We start from the raw sequence: 8,966 nt of genomic DNA on the forward strand, positions 1-8,966 counted from the left end.
CGCATCGTTTTTGTACTTGTAACTACCTTTGAAGGTTTTCGACCGAACAATTACCCCAAACAATACAACAGTATTCAAGAATTGGCTTAATGAGAGCATTATATAACATTTTTCTACATTCAATAGTTAAATACACTTTTGCCCTTTTGAGGAGAAATATCCTAGAGTTCAACTTTTTATAAGATAATCAATGTGTAGGTCCCAGGAAAGATAGGGATCGATCACAACACCGAAAAGTTTTTCTCCAGCTGATTCCTCAAGTCTTACGTTATCCAAGGAAAGCTCCAACGCAGTTATTTCATTGTGATAAAGTTTTTTCGCAGTACCAACAAGTAAGTACTTAGTCTTTTTACTATTAGGTTGCATAAGTTTAAGCCAGCTATTCGCTTTACTTAGACTCACATTTAGAGTTTGTTGTATCTCCTTACGATCGGCACCACTTAACCAAATAGTTGTGTCGTCAGCATTGATGTCCACTTCAGTTTCACTTAGCAAAAGAGGTAGATCGTTCATATAAACAGAAAAGAGGAGAGGGCCTAAAATTGAGCCCTGTGGAACTCCTCTGTATAAGGACGCAGGACTAGAGAGTACAAAAGAGACTGAACAAACTTGTTTACGTTCGGATAAATAGGATCTAAACCAATTCATAGCGGTTTGACTAGTGTGATTTCAAACCACCCATGTCAGTAATATAAAGATCAATTACATCTGGCCTAGCAAAGTCCCTTTTCTCGCAAGTTCCTTTTACTTTCACAGAGCTTTGAACAATACTTTCATCTGTTTCACTTGTGGTAATGGTAGCCAAAACGCTCACTGGTTTACAGTCACGCCATGTCACACATGTCACACTTCCCTTTTGCCTGAATAAACTCTCTCCCCATCTAAGCTGTTTTACTTTCTTTTCTTTTGGGCCATCAATTTATTTTGGTAGATCTAGACCAGACCTGTTGGATCTAACTTTCCTACATGCAAGAGGGCTCCTTTCTTGAAGTTTCTCATACAAAGCAACTGAGTTATAGTAGTTTTCTATATAGAAAGTATCCCTTGTTTGGGTAAGGCTCCATGAAAAACGTAGCAGCCGTTCTACCTAAGTCTCTTTGGACCTCATCACCTTCTTTCTCAGTATATATCTTGCTATTTAATAAATAGCCACTGGTAGACTCTGCGAGAGTAAACGCCTTAATTAAAAATCTCCTTGGCTTGATTGGAAGGAACAGCATAAAGTGTACTTATCCTTTGAACTTTATCAAAGTTTCATCAACGGCAAGCTGCCTGTTAGGCTCATACACTTCCTGAAACTTATGTATTACCAAGGGCAGGAATGGCTGAATTTTGTGTACTTTATTGTAATTAGCTGAGTCAGCCCTGGGTGCCTGGGTGTAGTCTACAAAATGCAAGTATCGCAGAATCAGGAGGAATCTATCCCTGAGCATTACGTTAGGGAATAATGGAGAGCTAAGAGCAGGATCTGTACTCCAATAAAAACTAAGCAAGCACGGATTTAGGAAAAATTCTGACCGATTTACTGCAAAGCGAGCGCTGAAGGTGCAATCTCCTGGGGGGGGGGGGGGTCCTGGGCATGCTCCCCTCGGGAATTGTTTTCAATTTAAATTGCCTAAAGTGCCCTTTCCTAGCTTTTTGAGTCAGTCAGACAATATATTTGCTGCAACTTGCAGTTTAATTTAATTAAAATATATAAATATCTATTAATATCTTTTAATGAAAATTCTAACCGATTTCCGTAAAATGGTGGAAACCGGTATGGATCCGCGCCTACTAAGGTTTGGTTTGGTGACTAAATGTCCCCGGGTATTTGAGTCAATTGTTCTATTAGACCACAGTCTTACATTTCCTTTATCTTTACTTACATTCTCACCAAAATAAAAAAAAAGTGAGGCGTTGGTAACTGACTCTCAGCCTTTGGCTCTATTTCGAACCTTCGTTTATTTGGATCCTTCCCTTGACTTAAGGAGTCAAACCAGATTTGTGCAATTATGTTTCGGTAAGTTAGTGTTAGGCTATTACGTTGCGGGAGGCCAACTACTGTCTTAATCTGAACAGTTACAAAGTTTTGGTAAGAAAATAATTACAAGCATTTGTCCCGTTCCCACAGGTTGCTACATTTACTCGTCATTTTAAATACGGTTTGCATCTCTTCGTGTGTTTTACCAGCTTACACATCAGCGTAAAACAAAGACAGGGGTCTGGATAGAGAGCTTTTAACAAGAAATTACTTCTTACAAGATCTCACCAACATTGAAATAGTCGGGTTTCTCGCGTTACAACATAACATAAAAATATATCGTGCGTAAGTGAAACAAATTCATAATCGAACGAGACTGAAACGAGTCTGTCTTCGCAACGAATCGCCTCTCGAGCAGATAGTCTGTGCTATCCTGGAGGAATTAGAAAACTATTGTGGTTCCTTTGCTGGATATCGTAAACTAACAAGGCGACTAAGACGAGAATACAATTTGATTATGTCATAGGCCTGATGGAGTAAAGCGCCGTAAGAGACACAGGCTAAAGAGACGAAGGTAAGTCACTCCAGGTCCTAACTTTCTTTGGCACGTTGATGGATGGAATGAAATTGCTCCCTTTTTGTTCATGGTGCAATAGACGGATTCTCCAGACCGATTCTGTAGCTAAAGGTTAACCCCACAAACAAGAATCCCAGTGTTATTGTCTCCCAGTATCTCAATACTGTTCAACAGCATTGAGGGGTGGGGAGGGGGGGGGGGGGGGTTGGGGGTTCTCAGGAGAATGCGCTATGACACGGGAACAGAATATAAAATTAATGGCACCCTTCAGCAGTTTTTTCGATGGTTTTCGGCTAGTTTGCAGCAGGTAGTGATAGTTTTGTTGAAGTTAAAAGCAGTGCAAACCAGCGCATAGAAGCCTGGTGGTCAAAACTCCACGAGGGAGGAGGAGGGTGGTGGATAAATATGTTTAAAGATCTGAGCGATTCTCTTTTTTATAGGAACAATTATCTCACAAAAGAATGCCTGAAATGTTGTTTCTTACCAACAACATGACGTGAGCAACAACTCGTGGTAGAGCTGCTGATTACAAACAATATTCAGCGACAAAAGCGATGGTAGAGGGTGGTAAAGCAGATGTCATGTTTTTTACACCTGAGATGTACGGAACACAGAGCTACTTAAAAGAACTCGATATCGATGATGGAAAGGCTTGAAAAGAAATATATAACGAAAATTAAGTCGATTTCCATGAAGATGTAGAAGAATTAGAGCAATTAGTTAAGCCTGATTATGTTGCAGCCCCGAATGAGTACGGGGCTGTTAAACTGTTTTCCGAGACAACAGGGGTTTTGAAAACTACTAAAAGTTGGAAACTGCATTGTTATAGCTCTGTCTTTGAGCAGATTTAACCCCAAAGCAGGGACCTAGCCTACATTGTTATCAGTGTTGTCCATTTAACATTTTATTACCACGACTAAATGTAATACGGAAAGGGGTAGGACCCGTTTCTCTTGTTGCCCACTTTAACTAAGTTCCACCGTGACGTTTGTAATCCCCCAGCCTACCAACCTTTAATTTAATTTGATTTTAATTTATTAGATTCGCCGACGGGCAGGGACACAGCGACAGCTTGCGCCAATTACTGCGGGCCCAGTAAACCCACCCATCCCACCCCAGGGGAGGATATCCACCAGACAGTAATCTCGTGCGTGAGAAATTAACGTCTCCTACCCCTAACCGTCTGTTAATCCATGTGTTATTTTTTGGTAAATCATATAAACCTTACGAATCCCTTACGAGATAAGAACACAGTTGTACAAGGTCGATGTTACACACTTTGATCAATTTTTTTTTTAACTTTTTTGTTTTATTGCACAAATATATAATTGTATTGGTCAGTTGGCATAGAGATTACAATGATGACTAGTGCTTTTAGGGCATAGCCTAGGAAAGTCAATTAAGCATGTCCCGTCATCTTTGCTCAGACCAATAATTTAAACTTAAGAAGTGTTGTGCACAGTTCACGTCGCGATTTTCACGTTTTGGCAATAAAGAAAATATAGACTAGCTAAGTCAAGTGCTCTTTGGTAAACTGGCCGGAGGACTTCTAAACATGGCTGAAGCATTTGCGTTCAAACCCACGTTTGTTGTATTAGCTGAGTTTTTAAAAAAAAAACCGCAACATACAAACTTGCAAACCTCGACTTCAGAGGAGCTGAAACACAACCTAACTTATACTCAACAAGTTTGTAGGTCGTTAAAACCCATAAAAATATTAATCTTATGTTCACATATGATTTAATTATTAACCGGTACCGGTATGCTTATTATACCCAATTATAAGTAATGATTTCAAAGTAACAGTTTGAACAGTACCAAACACTATTGTAATAAAAATATACTTGAGCTTATGAAAGTTTATCGTGTGACGTATCATTCGCCAGAGAAGTGTTGAGTTCGAACCTTTAATAGGCCTTACTTCACTTAGAACCTAACTAAAGACTAAATACAAGATGGCGGTTACGATAATAAATAGCCATAAAGTGAAACCGCTGGTCATGCAAAATGCGGGCAGGGCACAGGGAGCCCAGCCTTAACAACAGAACGGCAATATTACAACATTCTCCCTCCCTTAAAACGTAGCTAACTAACAGGGGGAGGCAGTGTTCAATGTTCCAAGCTTATAGTCGGCAGTGTTCTACCATCCATACCGGGATGGTGGCTTAATCACACGAGTAGAGCGTCTTACAGCAGGTGGCGTGACCGAATCATGATTAACTGCTCCATCTTGGCACTCAGTTGGCAAATCTTTGCTTTCAGTTAGTTGTTGGTCCAAAGGTATCGGAGCAGGGCACTGTGGTTCATTAACAGTTGGCACGATGACTGGAGGGCTTTGTGCCGAGGCTTGTGGGCACGGTGCTAAATCTCTGATGGATACAGTTGACTCTCGACCATCCATGTATTTTACGCGTGCAAATGTAGGGTTTCCTTCTTTTAGTTCCACTTGGTCAACGATGGGATCATTCTTGCTTGTCCTCACATATCGACGAAGCAGCACTGGTCCAGCTGATTGTAGCCAGGTAGGCAGTGAGGTGCCATGTGACGAACGACGCTGGAAGTTGAAGAACCTCTCATGTGGAGTTGAGTTGGTAGCAGTGGAGAGGAGGGATCTTATTGAATGAAGTACGTCTGGGAGTATCATCTCCCATTTGCTGTCAGGCAGGTTTGCTGACTTTAGGGACAGACGGACGGCCTTCCATATTATGCCGTTATAGCGTTCTACTTGGCCATTACCTATTGGGTGGTAAGGTGTTGTCCTGCTCGTAGCAATGCCTCGCTGTGATAGGTATTCTTTGAGTTCCTGGGACATAAAAGAGGGACCTCTGTCTGAGTGGATAAACCTTGGTGTTCCACAAAGATGTAAATATCTGGTCCAGGCACTTGATGACAGTTGATGAATTCATGTTTGGGCAGGAAAAAGCAAAAGGGAAGCGTGAATATTCGTCCACAACTGTCAGCATGTAGGGGTTATTAGTGGTTGTGGGTAATGGGCCCTTGAAGTCAATGCTCAGTCTCTCCATTGGTTGGGTAGCCTTAATGAGGACTCCTTGCTCTGGTCGATAAAATTGTGGTTTAAGCTCAGCACAGGCTCTACAGTTAGAGCACACCTTCTTGACATCCTCAGTAGAGTAAGGTAGGTTCTTTGACCTTACAAAGTGCAACATCCGTGTGACACCAGGATGGCATAGTGCAACATGAATTTCGCTGAGGCTCGTTGTCGGCATAGAAGCTGTGAATGCTCGGGTAAATGAGTCCGGAGCAACATTGTCCTTCCCAGGTCTGTACTCCACTGTATAACTAAAGGAGGCCAGCTCAAGTCTCCAGTCCTGAATCTTATTGTTCTTTACTTTGGTACGTTTTCGGTTGTCAAACATGAATGCTACTGACTGTTGATCTGTCTTTAGTGTAAAGTGTCTACCTGCAAGGAAATGGCGCCATTTTCGGACCGCCTCGATAATGGCCATGGCTTCTTTCTCCACAGCAGGATAGTGTAGTTCACTTCCTTGGAGTGTCCGGGACATGAACGCAACAGGTCGGCCACCTTGATTTAGTGTAGCTGACAGAGCGGTTTCTAATGCGTCGGTCTCCACTATGAAGGGCAGACTTTCATCAATTGAGTGAAGGGAAGCTTTCTCCAGCTCCTTTTTCAGTGTTGTGAATGCGCTTAGGGCATTGCCATCAAGGGGAAATGTAGTTGCTTGCGACAAAGGCTGTATCTTTTCAGAAAAGTTTGGTACCCATTTTGCGTAATATGCAAACATCCCAACAACTCTTTTGAGAGATTGGAGGTTTTCTGGAGGAGGAAATTCTCTAAGGGGACGAAGTCTTTCTTGGTCTGGGGCGATGAGGCCATTGCCAACGCAGTAACCGAGTAGGTTGATGGACGTCTTAGACTCTACTGTCTTGCTCTCATTCAAAGTGAGCTGTCGTCGTTGTACAGCTTCTCTGAATTTCTTGACATTCTCATCATGCTCTCGCTGGTCATGCCCTGCAACAGTTATGTTATCCAGGTATGGGAATGTATCCTTCAAGCTTTCTTCCTCTACAAACTTGTCCATTGCTCTCTGGAAGACTGCAACGCCATTTGTGACCCCAAATGGAATGCGGCAGAACTGATAGAGTCTACCATTGGCCTCAAACACAGTATATTTCCGATCGGCATCTTTGATTGGCACCTGGTGATAAGCGCTTTTTAGATCAAAAGTTGAAAACACCTTATACAAAGCCAAATTGTTGACCATGTCGTCGATACGGGGCAGGCGATAAGCATCAAGTTCTGTGTACAGGTTAACAGTTTGTGAATAATCAATGCACAGGCGTTTCTTATGGCGCTGTAGGGGGTCTTTTGAGATGACAACTTGAGCCCTCCACGGAGAGGTGCTAGGTTCAATAATGCCTTCGGAGAGTAGGCGCTTAGTTTCTTGATGTATGAATTCTTGGTCCTCCTTGCTGAACCGACGTGACTTACTTGCGATTGGTTTGCATCCTGGAAGGAGATTTGCAAAAAGGGATGGTTCCTCAATTGAAGCTTTCGCGAAAGCACACACTGGTGTTGAGTTGGGAATTTTGAGTTCAGGTTTTTTACCTCCATACCCTATGACAACACTTTTATGCTTCTTTTGGAAATCCTGGCCGAGGATGATATCACTGCAGAGATCCTTTAGTACCCCAAGGCGCACAGATGGGTAGAATTGGTGGCCTATCTTGATATTTACATAACAGTGGCCAAGGACTTTCGTTGTGAGAGAGGTGAGAGCCATAGATAGGTCCTGATCAGACTGATGTAACTCAAGATCCATTTGCGTAGCCACCTTTTCATTTATGTAGCTGTCTGAGCTCCCAGAGTCAACGAGAGCAGTCAGAGTGACATCACAGATAGTGGCCTTAAGGGATGCTTGCATGAGACTTTGTGGGCAAGCAGCGCTTATTGAGCAGAGAGATGGTGAGATTATTGAAGCCGTTGTTTTAGTTATTCTTGACTGGCATACTTTAGCATAGTGACCACTTTTACCACAGTTGTTACAGGTACAGTTACGTGCAGGGCAGTCTTTCCTATTATGAAGAGGGCCTCCGCAGAAATAGCATTTCCTTGAGGGCATGGCAGCAGCAGTCATGTGATTATCGTTTGGTGTGGACATTCCAGCACTATTTTCGAGAGCCGAAATTAACGCCGCTGAACTGCCAGGTATTACATAAGCTTCGGAATTCTTCTGGGCTAAGTCCAACGCGCTAGCTTGGTCGAATGCAGACTTCAGATCAAGTTGTCTATTCTCCAGAAGTCGTTGTCGGATTAATGGAGATAGCAGACCATTGATAAAAGAGTCACGAATCAGTTCTTCTCTGTATTGTTCGGCGGTCACGTTCTTTACATTGCAATCCTTACTTAACCTCCGAAGTTCCTGTAGAAACTCGGAGAGTGACTCCCCAGGGTTTTGACGTCTCGTTGCGAGGAGATGGCGAGCAAATATTTCATTTGGAGGTTTGACATACAATCGATTAAGGGCTTCAATGGATGATTCGTAGTCTGGGCAATCTTCGATGTATTCGAACACGTTATGTGACACATAATTTACAAGAGTGCGATGTTGGTCGGGAGCTCGTTCACCACATTCTCGAATGAAATTCGTAAATGTCTGGAGCCAATGCTTCCATTCTTTCGCTGCTGACGGCGAATTCGGATCCAAGTCGAGACGTTGTGGCTTTAGCAGGGTTTCCATGTTGCTGATATGAGAACTAAGTGAAGTAAATTGTTGAGTTCGAACCTTTAATAGGCCTTACTTCACTTAGAACCTAACTAAAGACTAAATACAAGATGGCGGTTACGATAATAAATAGCCATAAAGTGAAACCGCTGGTCATGCAAAATGCGGGTAGGGCACAGGGAGCCCAGCCTTAACAACAGAACGGCAATATTACAACAAGAAGTATGTTCAAAAAGTATTTATCACAGTTTTTTTTGAACGTGCACAAACAGCACTGTGGTATTTCAATAAACACGATCAGACTCTCTTTGCGTTCTCAGTTTGTATGAAAGTGAATACTACAGAGATCTTCGACGTTTCCAGCGATCCCTGCGAGCCTCAATGTATCCTATTTTCTCGTCCCCCATCATACGTACATACAGACTGGGTATGAATATGTGAGTGGTCAGCTCCACTAGTCTCGGCGATCAGTGGAAATCGAGCTAAAGCGGAAGTCTCGGAGGTTAGAAGTCCTTCTTCGGCTTTCGTAGCGCGGGTGTAAAATTCAATATTACACCTTCCCGTTTTCTTGAAACCAGAGTATAACATACCGTATTTTCATTATTCGTTTTTCAATAAACGCAGTTATTTGATTTCGACAATTTTCATTTGAAAAAAGTTATGCAAAACATAATCTCAGCTCACACGGGCTCAGTTGTACCGCAGGAAAAACGAATAGCTT

Source organism: Stylophora pistillata, chromosome 9, assembly GCF_964205215.1.
Source record: "Stylophora pistillata chromosome 9, jaStyPist1.2, whole genome shotgun sequence".
NCBI lineage: Eukaryota > Metazoa > Cnidaria > Anthozoa > Scleractinia > Pocilloporidae > Stylophora > Stylophora pistillata.